Here is a 15,738-nt window from a genome sequence, read left to right as displayed (position 1 = left end):
ACACTACACCCATCATCTTATACAGTCATTATTGTACCTACCAGCTATACCCAGGTATCACTAGGCTGAGATGTACATGTAAAGCACATGGTGGGAGGATTAATTAGACACAATTTTCAGTCTTTGTGAAGAAGAAAGGTAATTTGTGGTTATTTACATTACTGTGTCACTTCAAAAGCGTATAGGTGGCTTTCTGACACACCTGATAGAACAGTGGCCCTTTGCATCTAGTAAAGCAAGGCACCTGATGGGGGTCATTCAGGAGATCTTGAATGACTGTGTAAGGGGCACATTTTCTGATCTTGTTAAAAATACCAACCCTTTTCTCCCCCTCTTTCCTACTAGCAAATTGGTTGGCAGATCAACTCCTTCTGGGTGAACTGGTATGGGTTCAGCTGCTGGACAATGTGGTCTTTGCCACTGTTGTTTTCTGCTCCCAATATTTTTATGAGTTCCATAATGATTATGGACAACCTTGCCTGACCTAGTCAAAGACGGGCAGAGTTTGCTTCCATCCTTTCTGGTTTCCAATAAGACCTCAGTGATCTACAAAGGGATAATCTCACAAAAAAAGTGAATCTGAATGCAATGGCCTCCAAAACTTCCAAATGAGGGAGACCTCCTTGGAGCTGCTGGATGATTAAATGTGTTCAGTTGTGCACCCTGGGATGACAGAGAAACTAATTCCATGGATGTGAGGGAATGCCCTGCGGTATGGGAAAAAGCAATGCCCAGAGGAAAGCTGAGATGGTGCCTTCATGCCTGGCACTCGTCTCCTCAGGCAAAGAGTGATCTTGCTGCTGATAGCAGCCTACCTGTGTGTTAACATCCCTCCCGGACAAAGCAAAAGGATATAAGGCCACCAAAATGTGCAGCCCAGAGGGAAGTATCTGCCTCCTGCATGAGAAGTCTGCTTGCTTACTTCCACGGGGGCAGGGGAGGAGGGGTGGGAAAGGAGCCCCGGGGGAGCTGCAAATAATAAATAACCATTTCAGCTGTTGCAGCAACAGCGGAGCAGAGCCAGCGAGGACAGTCGGGGCGGAGGAGGGGGCTTGCAGGCAATGCCTGGGTTTCGGCGGCCGCCTGGCTCCCCGGTGCCGGGGCTGCCTGCCGGGGCCGCACGACACGGGTGTCCCCACGGTCGGGGTGTCCCCACGGTCGGGGTGTCCCCACGGTCCGGGTGTCCCCGCGGTGCGGGTGTCCCCGGGGTCCGGGTGTCCCCGCGGCCTGGGGTCCCGGGCGCTGCCGCCGGCCCCGCGGCGCTCCCGTTGTTGTTGGTGCGGTGCAGAACTTGGCAGGGGCGCAGCCGGTCCCTGCTTCGGGTCCCACAGGCAGGAAAAGTCTCCCAGCCTGCGGAGGAGACAGCCTGGCTGAAAGAGCCCCGCCAGCGCTGCTGCAGATAAGTTAATGTACACAGAAGGGACGTAAATTACCACGACCCTCAGCAGCAGGACATTGGCCAGGGCCTGTCAGGAGGAGGACAAGCGCCGGCGAGCGCCGCGCCTCGCTGACATTTACCTCAGATAGAGCCGCCGCTGCCCGGCGAGCAAGGACCCGCTGGAGCCAGGGCTTCCTTCAAAACAGCTGCCTGTCCCTGACACCTACAAACTAATGCGGATTTAATCAGGGGGATTAACGGAGGGCGGTGCACTGTTTTCCCAAACGATTTGCATGGGGACGGCAGCCTTTTTCCCCCTCCGCCGCCTCCTCTGTGGCTCCACTGCCATTTCCCTTATGTTTCTTTATCTGAGCTGATTTTTTTCCTGCCACCTCCCCCTCCGGGGAGCCAGACGTGCCTTCATCTCCACCCCCCGAGCCCTGACGACACTCACCTCCCTGTTTACACACTGACATCACAGTGCGGCCTCCCTCCAGCCCAGAAATAGCCCCTGGGAATAAAGCAAACAGGAAAGGGCCGCTGCTGTTGCCTCCTTCGCAGCTACAGCCACATCGCCCCTTTCAGGGACTGCACCCGCACGGAGCGATGCACGGGCAGCGGGACTCGGGGACATCCTCTCCAGCCCCGTGTCACCACTGTGACATGAGATCACACAGGATGCCCGACTGACAGGCTCTGCTTGGCGCAGGGATGGCAGAGCCGAGATGGGATAACTGCACCCAGACAACAGAAAGAGTCAGTGGGGGGCCAAGGTTGGACACCAAGTCCTCTGCTTCAGCAGTTGCACCATGCTTCTCCACAAAAATATGCTTCCCTCTCTCTCCTTGCCTGTGTTACATTTCCTTCATGAAGGCACACAGTTAAACTAAAAGCCAGGTATACTGAATGGACAATGGGAACAACAATGGGAAAATGTCTGCGAGGTCACCCTCAGTTATTCCAAATAGCATCTTGTACTCCACACACAGCCCATTAATTTCAGCAGGACTCGTTGTGTGGTAAGCTCCTACCCGAGATGTGTGTGGGAGGCTCATTTGGGACCATGGAGATTTCATTATATTGTAAGCTTCAGCTTTAGAAAGCTCCGGGGGACAGCGCTTTGCTCTCGCTCTTAGGGAAGAGCCAGGCTTAGTTGGGCTAATTTCTGCCTCTTTAACATACTGCCTGCCCTTGCTTCCATGAGCTCTGCTCTCGTGTGTTTGTTAATTACTCTGCCTGGACACCTGGCACCAGTCACTACCATGGCTGTGCTCACTAGAATTATTCTGGATTGTTTAAGTTGCCTAAGTATCCCTAAAGGTATAACTTATTTTCTCTGGCTTTGGAAAGGCAATTGCATAGCAGCAAGGCATGGGTAACTTTAGGGAGGCCAGAGAGAAGGTGCTGTGCCCAGAAAGACCTTTTTGCTTTTCAGTTTTCCCCCAGAGATGCTGGTTATAGCATGGTGCTCTTGGACCAGCCCGTCTGAATCCATTATGCTTTTCTGTAGTTGGTTTCACAGGCATATCTGACATGGAGTTGGAGAAAACAAGCACAGGAGTCTCTTGCCCAAAGCCTTTATAACCTGTGTTAGAGACAACAAGAACAAATATTACACAAAAACACTACTTCTCTGATTTTTTAAGAAATATATTTACTGAAGACAGGATTTCCAGTGGTTTCTTGTAAGCACCACCATTCCCATCCCCTTTTTGAAAGGCAGAGTCTGTGCCTAATCATGGCTGTGTCCTAAGGGGTGACCTGGGAACATCGCTGGGACATCCATTTCCCCAGAGCAGTCTCTCACACTCTGCCACTACAGCCTGCTAACACCCATCCAACCTCTTAGAGACACAGCGTGGGACACAGATTCTCCAAGCTAAAGCAACGCCCTTCATTGGGGCCTTGTGCCATTGCCTTTTCCCTTCTGGCAAGGGGTGACAGGAGAGCTGCAGCCTTCCATGTGCCTCCTGATTCCCTCCCAAAAGAACTACGAAGAACAACAAAAGTTGTCTGAGGAAGACTAATGAAGAACAAAATACAGGGACTGTAGAACTCAGGTTGCGAGCGCTTTACAATATGGCTAGTTTTGGGATACTCTGGGATGAAAGAAACTGTATAAGTAGCCTGGATATTAAAAGATAGAGGTGATATGCCTACCATTCTGAGTGAAAATACCCTCAAAACTCATTACTTATTGCCCTACATATCACAGTAGCTTGAAAAAAAGTGATGACCTTTAATCAAGGAACCAGTCAGAGGGTTGATTCTCTTTCCCATAAGTGCAGTACCTCCTGGATATCTCCTGGAAAAGAAGACTGCTCCAGTGGATGTATACTTATTTTTTTTTTGTTTGGGTTGGGGTATTATTGTTATCATTACTATTATTATTATTGTTATTAATTATTATTATTTTGGTCTTGTTTAGTTTTCTTCTTTCTTTTTTGGTGTGTGCTTAAATTTTTATGTGCACTGTAAATAAAAGAAAAACTAGCTGTAAGATGTAGAAGTAGGTTGATAACCAGGTGTACATTTAACAAAGAGCAATCACCTCTCTTCCTTTCCAACTTACACACGCTGGGCAAGGGATAGAAATATCCTTGACCTTGATGGAATGATTCCAGTATCACCTGTGGTAATGGCTTTTCTAGGGTTGTTATAGGGTCAAAGTGTGACCAGCGTGCAAGGGTTTGGTTGTGACAACACCCTTGCTGCCAGGAGAGGATGAGGGTAGATCCCCATGGGAGTCTGGGAGTGCAACATGGCCAGATGGCCAAATCCTTTCCCACCTCCAGGAACTGTTCAACATCCATCCCTGGAAAAGAGAAGGGGCTGGGGTCCGTTCTCTGATGTGTTCCTTCAGCTCCTAGAGAGCAGAGGAATACAGACTGCTCTGCTGCAAGACAAAGAAGTGAATAAAGCAGCAGCCATTCCCTCTGTGAGTGTGTGCCAAGGACAAGACCCTCCAGTGCTCCATTGCTCCCTCTGAAGATGTGGCTTCCCCGGAGAGCCGGCGTGCACGAGCTGTGGCTCTGGCAGGCTCCACAGCCTGATGCATGTTTTCATCTTTTCCTGCACAGAATGCCCCCCGTGTTTTCTTCCAAAATACATCCACGTTCCTGGCACTGGAAATTTTTTATCTCTATGTGTTGTTTCGAGCACACCCACTGCTTCCTGACTTAAAGCAGTTATGGCATAGACAGAGATTTACTGGCATCAGATAGTGGTTTTCTTAAAGCTGCTTTAAGCCAGATTGTTCTTTTGGTGGACATGACACAACTGGGCTTCATTTAGATGGAAAATAAAGATCAGTTTTCCCAAAGCAAACATGTTTGGAGCAGGAAACTAAACTATGAATGAATGTCTCTTGACTGCTGAGGGGCTAATGGGAAGGACTGGCGCAATTGTGGTTCGAGCAAATGCTGGTTTTGATTCCAGAGGGGCTAAAATCTGATTCTAATTTGGGGGAACATGCCTAACTTCATGGCAGGTGCCAGTGACTTCAAACCAGTACCATAGCCATGCAAAACACACGCAGAAATGGCTCCAAATGGCACTTTCTCAGTCCATCCACAATGTCAGAAGCAAGGAGAAGGACAGATAGTACAGAAGAGGTTTCCTTTTGGGCCCAGCTCCTACAACTGCTTCACCCTTTCTCAGTCAGGACCATCCCCCATACTGCAACCTAGCAGGACTCTTGTGGGCTGGAGAATCCAGCCTCACATTTTTTGGTGATCTGTTGCTGTGTTCATACCTTTTCAGTGCACTTTATTTCAAAATTCTGTTCTTTCTTGTTTTGAAATGGGACTTCTGTAGTGAGTCACCCCTAAAATACCCAGTGGTATGTAAACATGCCCAAGCTGTCCTGAAAGAAGGAATCCCAGCCTTTAATGCTGCAACAGACACCCTGATGAGATGCTGGCCCATCTTTGTGCCTAAATGCCAAGGCATTTTGCTTCAGGATGCAAAGCTTATTTTTCCACTAATGTAAATGCAGATTTTGACACACAGGTGCTGAGGGATTTGGGGAGGTATCTCTGATTCAGAAAAAAAAATAAGTTGTTTGGCTGTACATAGATGGTCTCTGGCTTACTTCAGGGATGCTCCCCCTTTCCCCCAGCCTTGCACTTTGAATAAGCATCCAGAGGCTTGGAAGCTTATCCAGACTTATCCAAATCTCTTTGAAGCGATGGATTAAGGCAGGAACCCTGGGACCCAGGCCAAGAAACCTCAGCAGCACTAGTCAGTGAGAAACCAAGAGTCTGTCCAGGGGAGCTGGCTGAGGGAAAATGAAGAAGTCCATCCCAGGGAGGCGACAGGAAGGGATCATCTGTCTGGGGAAGAAGGGCTCCATGGGGAGCTGAGCGAGGAGAATGAGAGAGGGGGAAGGGCTCGAGCCAGACTGGGAGGGCTGGGAGAAGGCTCACTGTGGTAGGCTCAGGCCCCAGTTGCCTTAAGCCAAGCCTGCCTTATGGGTCTGTGACCCTGGCTGCAAATCTTGCACAAAGGAATTATGACAAGAGGCTTCTGGTGCTCTCTGGCAGTGGCTGCAACATTGGTGGAGCAGCCTGTTATCCCAGGACAGATTACCTAGTGGGAGACATAAATAAGGGGAGACATGACAAAATCTTATGAAATAATAAATGGTCCCAAAGAAGAAGACCAGAAGGTTTCTATTCACCTTGTTCCATGGCAAGGGATAAGAGGACATTTAATGAAATACTGATATATGGCAAAATAAGAGCTGATGAAAGGAAATCCTCATAGATACAGCATAGTCTAACCTGGTGTCATGCTTTGGTACAAGACACTGCCTAAAATTCTTGAGGGACTGAACAGAGAGTGAGATATATGGACAAGTAGCAGGGTTTTACCAATCCATTGTATAAAGATCAATAGACGGGGTGGGATTGCCTGACAGTTCCTTATAGTTTTTGCTGCTTTTTTTCCATCTGGGTGGATCAAAATATTGTCAGCAGACCAGCGTTTGAACTGAGAAAAGCAGATTGAGCAAACCTAAGTCATGGTGGCGAGCATAAGTTGAGCAAGAAGAGGAGAGGGGAGGCAGAGGAAAAAGGGGCTGGTGGTTGCCTCTGCTGTCCTGCAGTCCAGCAGCCTCATGCCCTGGGACCTTTGTCTTGCTGTGGCTAAGACAGAGCATCGACCACCCAGAATGTCTCCCAGAGCAGGAGTTACCCTTTTCCAGACACCTAGTTTGTTGTTGTCAATGTTTGTTTGGCCTTGGTTTTATCTTAACTGTTTCATTCATCTTTATTTTTGGTGGTTTATTTTTGCTACCCAAATTAACCAAACAACAGGCAATTAGGCTATTCTACTGAGTAAAATATATGCATGTCCATGTCCTGGGCTTTCAAAAATGGGTGGGAGCAGAAGCAATATTATTGATTTTCAGATTTTTTTTTTGGACAATTGATGTTGTTTGGCTCAGGCTGGCAACTGCCTTAAAGCAGAAAAGCTGAAGTAATTTTGGAGTGGAGTTGCAGCTCACAAGTGCATCTCCACATAAGAAAGTTAAATTGATACACAGGTGAAATAGATACTCAGCTATGAAAGGCAGAGACTGTTATTCATTTTTTACTCATTTCTTAACTGATATGAAGACTTTTGAACTACCAAAGCTGTACAACTCCCCTATCACGCTGTAGCATGAATTTCGACTTGTTAATTGTTCCTGAGTGAAGCTTGTGGGTCATGGAGGAAAAAGACATCTGCTAAAATCAACGCTTCAAACTCCCATGATATTTTTGAAACTTAGGCAATCCCTCAGCCTGTTCCCCTCTTCATCCTTTCTTTTTTTCCCACACCCCATGTGCAACAAGGAGTAGAAGAGTGAGCCCAGAACTAATGGGGTTTTCTGTAGTGCACTTGTTGGGAGATGAGATATCCTAGAAATTGCTAATGAAAAGCTAGCCAGGCAAGAGCTGGCAGCCAGCTCAAAGCCCCATGTGATTTGTTTTAAGCAAAGAGGAGGTGGTACCTGGTGGCACAGCGCTTACTGCATCCACCAAGTATCAGAAACAGCAGCACAACAGTATGAGGGGAGGGAGGGTGCTAAGAGGGGAAGTGACAAGTTACTTCCAAATATGAAGGAAAAAACATTCAAAATGTTTGTCTTAGAACTATTTTTCTGGTTAATGTTTAACCTTTCACTTTTCCAAAGTAATGTTCTTGTTATCAGTTCCATTGCTGAAGGTCACATATAGAATAAAAGTCATATCTTAAACGTGGATAAATGACACAAGCAGAAATTAATTGAGTGCAAGTGACTCATGCGACATTTAAGGTTTTCTTTACCTACCAATGTAAGCAAATGGTGTAAGCATGTCCCTTTTTGTCCCACGAGCTGAAAAGAAAGCAAGTGAGCCAGAAATGACCTATTGTGCCGCAAATGCACTCGAGCTCCATTAGGAAGGCTCTCGTCCTCAAACCTAGCTATTCTGGGAAGCAAACAACTGTAGGACAAAGGGGGTATCATTGCCGTGGCAGGGGATGTTCTTGGAGGGCAGGGGACATGCTTGGAGGGCAGGGGACATGCTGGGAGGGCAGGGGAAGGCTCTCCACTAACAGGGAGTACTGGGAGGACCTTTGGGTTGCATTTCGCTGTAGCGAATGACAGCTGTGATTTTGACTGATGTTGGGAGCTCCCTGATAGGAATCCAGGGGATAAAAAACAAATGTTTTTTGAGGAATTTGGGACCAATAAATCAATCATTTCATTAAAGCAAACAAACACAATGTATGTGGTTTGTCTCCAGTGTGTGAGACTCTCAAGAGCTTTACATGCATGAAGAGGTCATCCTCTAAGGGAGTTTGTTCATGTAAAGGGGAAGTTAACTGGAAATAGCTAAGAGTGTCCTTCAGATTTCCTTTATGGTAAATCCCTAGCAGTGTCTATTTATGGACTAAAGCAGCCCTACTGTTTCATAAAGGAGAAACAGGGATAGAAAAGAAGCAAATGCTGCCACATAAGGATTTGCAACACAGTCACCTGACTCACTGATATGGCTCATAAACACATATTTGAATGACACAGTCTTAAGTTTCAAACATTGGGAAACTTCTCTTTCATTGCAAAAATATTAATTTCTCATCCAAGATCCAGAAATTAGGAAGGAAAATCCCTGCTTTACAATGCCCAGGGTGTAATTCTCACGATTTTATCAATTATTTGTACATTCCAGAGCAAATCCTCTGTTGCTGAGCAGTTGTTGCCTGTAGAAAGCATAGAAGCAGCAACCACTTGTCTTGTAGATTTCAGTGAATCCAAACTTTTTCTACATTACTGCTGAGACAATTCCTGAGATGGCTGTAAATAATTAGACAGGATTTATTTATCCAAGTTCTTTGGTACTCTTTATTGTGCTCTACTTTGTTGATAAAACCAGACAGTTTTAAGGAAAAAGAGCATGCAGAAAGCAGTACTATCAAGCAATCTTCTCTGTAGATAATTTATGAACTACTGTCCTCACAGTACAATAGAATCATAGAATTGTTTAGGTTGGAGAACACATCTAAAATCTTTAAGTCCAGCTGTTAACTCAGCATTCCCAAGCCCACCATTACACCATGCCCCCAAGCACCACTTCTATGTGACCTATAAATGGCTCTAGGGATGATGACTCCACCATTTCTCTGGGCAGCCTGTTCCAATGCCACATTTTGATGGTCGCACGCTCGTTTAGGTTGGCTTGCAGGGGATCTGTGGCTGATCAAGCATTTGCCTGAATCAGATGAAAACCCTTGTGTGCTGTGTGTTGGGGATCCCAGCTCATGGAGAGCTAGCAGAGCAAAATGTCAGTGGATAGAAGAGAAGTCACTCTGGGTACATCTCTCATCTTAGGGACCACTGGTTCTCCCACACCTGGGAAATAGGAGCATAACTTGCTTTGCTGCTGGGATGAATGCTGCTCCCACAGGTACTTTGCAGTTAAGGCCCCAGTCTTTACATCTCCCAAATGTTAGAATTGGCTGAGCCTTAGGAGTTTTGAAGGGCCCATTTTGAAGGGGCTTGGAAATGGACTGTCAGAGTGTTCAAATGACCCATATACTTCTTAATAGCAATTATCATTTTTCTAAAGGAGTCTCATTTTGCTTGACCTTTTGCTCTGCACTCTGCAAAGTTAAGTCAATAAATTAAAATCTAGCTTTGATGTCCAAGAGTTGTGGTACACTCCTGAAAAGGAAAGCAGCTGTCGCAAACAGAATTTTTTTTTTCTTTTTTTTTTTTTTAGGAAATAAACATTGACAAAGAGACAAATGAGTTACTCTATTTCTCCTAATCTGAATCATGTTTAATTTTTAAACTGATAATAATAATACTTCTGCAAAGTCCCAGAAACGTGAACTCCAAAGAGATGAGAGCACTTTCTTCAGCAGTAGATCTCACCATGTCACAGAAAACACCCGGACCTCTGCAAGAAACTTGCAATTTAGAGGATTGGAGAGAGGGGCTTCTTTGCTTTTCTGAGACCACTCTGTTCTAATGCACAGAGAAACACCTTCAGCAGCATGGCAGTATTTCTTTTTCTGAACAGGAAATTCGGTATATTTTTTTACCTATGCCAGGTCTCAGATAAGTTTTATTTTCCCCCTCTTGCAAGAAGTATGTCCCTGTTTTCTAGACCAGTATCTAGAATCAGCTTCTTTTGGCATAGCCTCTGATTTCTGAAGAGAAAGTGGGCTGTTCAGAGCCGACGTTGTGGTCCAAGTCACTGTCTATCACACTTCCCTGCTCTATTTTCACTTTTCTCATGTAACATCACATCATCTCACTTAATACATTTGTTTCTGATTACAGGCTGTGTATAATGGCCCAGCACAATGCCTTACAGTATGCTATGGCTTCATGCCATGGGAAAACATATTCGTAATTTTTATGACCCCAGTGCAGCAGTGATGCATTTTTTAAAAAACAGAAGAACATATAAAGGAATTATTTTGCAGCAGGATTAAGCATCATTACTCACAGCAGACATACACATTGGAACTCATTAAGCCTGCGCTTTGTTATTCTTGGTATTTCAGAACATTTGCTCTAAGTGTCTCTTGGTTCTTTCCAATTCTGCTATATAAAATCCCTTAAAATTAGGCAGGACTAGGCCGTAAAGCTCTTGATGTCAGATGTTGGGGCCAGATTTTCCCCTCCCTGCCAATTTAGAGTGAATTTGCAGGCAAGGGATTTTTTTTCAGCTTCAGATGGTCCAAAAAATGCTGAAGGAATGATAAGAAAGGTGACAAGGAGCAGCAGAACAGCAGAATGGGTGGGTTACAGCAAATGAGTACACACAGACTACAGTTCCCATTCCTATTCCATAGTATTAAAAAATTAAAAAATGAAACTGAGAAGAGCCTGGGTGGACAGAAGGATGGGGTGGGGAAGAAAATGTCAGAGCAAGCCCCTGGCTATTTCTCATTTCATTTCACTCAGTGGAAATATGTCAAAATCAGGGAGAAGAGAAGAAAAGGGAACATTGAAATTTGAGGGAGAGGGAGGATGTGTGTGAAAAATTCCATAAAATATGTTTCCATTTTAAAGTCTTCTGTGTAGAAACAACTGCAACATTTTCATGGGTTCATCTCCTTATTTTTCAGTCCTTTTTCTGTGCTCTCAAAGAAAACAGGCTGAGACCAAAGCAGTGGAAACACTTCTCAGAGTTGTTCTACCCAGTGTCTAACTCCAGAAAACCTTCTGGCAATGAGACACGAGGATCAACATCAGCCTTGATGCAACTCCACTGACATCACCGGGACCGTGCTAAGGCAGAAGTTACTCCTCTGAGAGGAAGTTCTCTATTTTAAGATGAAGAAGATACAGAAGCAAAACGAGAAGCAGAATCCAGTGAATGGCTCCATTCATGAGGATGGAAAGTTTTGGTAGGGTGGACTGAATCCTGAACTGTCATTGCTACTTTTTCTTCTCGGCCGCTGTGTTGGAGAGGTTTTGTAAGAAGATGTCATTCCATACACACAGACTAATTCCCCACTCAACATACCAGTGGCATTACCCGCCTCTGGCCTCCCACACGCTGTCATACCCTTATCAGGACACTCACACACATGCTAGTGCCAGGACCCTTTGGTAGCTCCATAAAAAAGCAAAGGCAGTCTTATGAGTCAGGATCTGGTAACGCTAAGTGCTGGAGAAAATGTGCGCAAACAGATAAGCGCAAGGTTAAGGATAGTGCCTGCCTTCTGGGACTGCCTCTGCTTTAATGTTATCCAGAAGACAAAGTTGAGAACATAAAGATCTCTGTAGGCTCCTATTATTGGTCTGAAAGTCCCTAGGGCTTTATAGGATGACTGGGATGGAAACTTTGAACCCAATCTGCCCAGCAGTTCTTCTCCATGTTTCTTGAAACACCTCCATATTTAAGAGTGTCAAATCTTCTCTACATACAAATTGACATTTGTTTGCTTGAGAGCCCATCCAGTGAAAGCCATGCTTCCCATGTGGTGAGGGAAAATCAGATGTCCTCAACCACACCTCTGCTCCATCAGCTTTCTCTTGATTCTCACCTTACCATGTCAACCACTTCATACATAACTCAGCTGCTCCAGCACTCAGCTATTTCACATATCCTAGGTCCAATCTGTTCTGTGGGTAGGGGTTTTCAGGTAAAAAAAATTAAGTTGAAGAATTGAAAGTTTGAAGGTTAATGCTAGAGATTTATCCCAGGAAAAGGGATTCTGTCCTAATTGAGCTGGCTTAGCCAGAATGAGAATTTCTCTTGCACTCTTGTCTGACAAAACAGTTTTTCCCGAGAATGGAAGTCCTCTGCAGAGGTTCACACAGTGAATGTGGTTTGGGCAGACAAATAATATTCTGATACAATCATTGCCTCTTGTGTCCTAAAAAATGAAAATACTGGATAAGATCCCACCTCCTGGCTTTGCGCCTGTCAAGAACAGGATCTATTAGTCTTTAAAAGAAATAATAATAATACATAGTAGCCAAGGAGAGCTATGTGAACTGGCATCTAGACAGTGTTTCATGGAGGGGTTCTGGGGTTTTTTTTTCCACTTAATTTTTGTTTTTTTAATTCTCAGAACTGTCATTAGCAAACAAGATTTTACTGTTCCAAGCTTTCCGTGCCTTCTCATGCAGAGACGCTTCAGTTTTCTGGGCAGATTTTCTTTCTTCCTTTATAATAATTTCTGTATCATGCTAAAGACAGACTCCCAGAGCAGCAGCATGCAAGAACCATGAAGCCTTCTTGCTACCCTTAGAAACCTGGAGTAGGACAGTCCCTCTCATTTTCTGTATTTAAAATTTAGCTCTCTTCATGCCCCAATTGCTCTTACAAGTGTGTGACCAGCTCCACCTTGACCAGCACCCCCAGGTACTGCCCCTCAGTTGCCTGACAGTTGGTGTAGACATTTTACAATTTTGTGAGGTGTTTTGCATTTGTTTCCACCTGTTCCGCACCAGTGTAAACTTCTTCATGAAGTGATGAGAAAGCTCTGATTTCTGTGATTTCCTGTGATGGTATTAATAGTTTTAGCCATTCCTGGACTTTTAGAACTCAGAAAATTGTGTCCCCCAGGTTCATTTATTTCCAGCCAAAATTTGGGTTATAACGTACTCCTGCATGGCACACTTGGAACGATGCTCAAATAGTTTGCCTTTTCCATCTAGTTGGTGTAATGTGACAGCAAAGAGGCTGCCAGAGTGTCTCAGGCAAGCACCAGCTGTCACATACATGGTGCTGTGCTCATGGGCTGGCTCTAGCCCCATGGTAAACCCCATTGTGCCGTGGGGATGGATGGGGCTGGCACCTCTTCCTATTCTCCACATCCTCTGGCAATTCCTACATGGGGACAAGAGGTTTGTTTTGTGTACAGCCTCTTGCACCAGGGCTGGCTGGATATCCTTCCAGCCCAACATACTTGCAGCCAAACCCTCCAGACCTACTGTGGTTTGGAAAGCCACTTAGGACTGGAGCTGTGTTACCATGTGTGAGCTGACAGTGTCACTGTCAGTGTACATAACTCCTAAAAAGAGCAGAAATCATTTGTCTTCTGGGTAAGAGCCAGGTTTCTAACTTTATTTGTGTGTGCCTAATTTCCTTGCTGTTGCTGCCGATAATTTTAGGTTTTTGATAGATAATACTTTACCTGAACTCCGAGAAAGGGTATGAACCTTTGAGAGCCTGAAATACTATGTATTCCAAGGAAAACATTACATTATAGCCACAAAAACCTATTTTGTTTGCCTAAAAGCAGCTGATGCAGCTATTTCCCCTCCACATGATCTAGGGGCATCTGCTGGATTATTGGAAATGAAAACACAAGAGAGTACAGCAGAGAAGCAAACTTCCCATTCAAGTCTTTAGACATATTGGCTCTAGAAAAGAGCGTGAGGATTCATTTGTGTGCCTACAGCTATGTATTCTATGAGTATATGTAAGTGTTCTGCTTGGTATCTATATATAACAGACCTATAAATATGTATGTATGTGCAAGAGGGAAGAGGAAAGAACAGAGGAGCTCCAGTGTTTGTCCTCTATTAACTAGATCATCTTTCAGACAAGAAAAAATGCTACAACCAAGCCAAGGCTCCTGCTCAATGAATTAATGCAAAGCCAGAAAATTATGGCAGTAACTGCTGTCTGAGCATGACCAGAATTTGAACTGCTTAATATGTGTGTGTTTCTGTACACTCCATTTCCAAATAAGCTGCATTTTTAGTTGTGGGTACTGCAGTGAGGAATGGGTTTGCCTGAAGTCCTGAACCATCAAATTACTTACTTTTTTTTTTCTCTAAACCCATGATAAGTATCTGGAAAGTTTAAAAAGCGACCTAAAATGCCTTGATATTTTTTCAGTGTAGAAAAATATTATATGGCATCAGAATGTTGTCCACATGGTGACAGGTAATAAAAGAGAAGGAAACAATAAGATGGTGAAATGTCACACTTAACCAATTATTTGAAATGGTTAAAGTACAAATGGGGGAATCCTAAGCAGAGTCCTTTAATTGGTTGCTTGAAGGCAGCAGTTTTTTTGGCAGAGATGATTCCAAGTCCAGTTTGCAGGTCCAGTAGCTGAATCCATATCTGATTTCTGTACAAGGCCCCTTTGCAGGGGTCCTCCTGCAATAATAATCATAGCAATCATTATCATCATCATCATCATCATCATCATCATCATATCCTCCACACTGGGCAGCAGAAGGCACCATCCAAAAATTCCTTCCCCATGCTCTGAAAAGGATGGTTAGATGGCTCAGACTTAGATGCAGCATGCTCATATGGCCCAGCTGTGTCATTCCCCACTAGCACAACTTGTTTCATGGGCTCTTTTCTGGTTAGGAAACCAGGGAATAGAGGCAATTCATGGTGTGGAAGCCAAGACTTTTTTTCTCTGATGTGCCTCCATACCTTCCTTAATGTCTCCTGAGCTGATTTCCAGCTTGTCTGTTAACCAGTAAACTTCCATCTTCAACACCTGTCAATGAGCTGAGTTACTTTCCTTTGATACTTCGCTTGTGGGCCCCTACATGACTCCTCTGAATTGATCTTCAATAATCTTCCATCTTCAATACACATACTAAAAATACAGTTTGTGATTCATTTGATATCTTTCTCCCAGTCCTGCCCCTCATTACCTGGCTGTTTATCTTCTCTGCTGGCTGGTTAGTACTAGTGGTATTGTTTGTTAGTTAGCTGCCCAAGTTAAGCACTGTTATCTTTATATTTCTAAGGGTATAAAAAATTTGCAAAGTAGACTGGTCAGAAAATAACAACCCTCTACCATGTTGTTTTTATGTTCAAATATGTTGTTTCAAGCAAGGAAGACTGAGATGGAAACTCAGTCACAGAACTTCTGGAGTTGCCATGTATGCCACGTCAAATTTGTGGCTCAGAACCCATGGTGGTAAATTGTCAGAAAGTGCTTTTGAAAGAAGATTGTGAGGTTAGGGCATTGAAGATATGACTCAAGCATAGAACAGCCCCTTAGAAGAAAACAGACATATTGGGCATCAAAATGACATCTGCAGACACTGAAATCTCAATACACGGTTCTCAGGCCTGTCTTGCCAATGAGAAACAGCAACTAGTCCCTGGCAGGCTTCATGAAGAGCATCTTTTCTTGTTAGCTAAAATAAACTTTACTTCAGAGCAATTTAGTGGAAAAACATTTACCAGTACTGCAAAAAAGTGATGCTTCTCTCCAAAATGTTTTTAAGAAGACAGATATATGCAAACTCAAGAACCAAGCATAATAGAAAGCAACAAATAGACTGTAAGTGGTCCAGGACTTTGGTTAACTTTGCAGACATGAAGTATATGCAGTATGGTCTGGGTAGGATGAAGAAAAAGCAGAGAGGAGAGGTACAG

Source organism: Catharus ustulatus, chromosome 1 (genome assembly GCF_009819885.2).
Source record: "Catharus ustulatus isolate bCatUst1 chromosome 1, bCatUst1.pri.v2, whole genome shotgun sequence".
Taxonomy (NCBI): domain Eukaryota; kingdom Metazoa; phylum Chordata; class Aves; order Passeriformes; family Turdidae; genus Catharus; species Catharus ustulatus.
The sequence above is the reverse complement of the archived record's forward strand: the minus strand, read 5'-3'. Positions refer to the sequence as shown.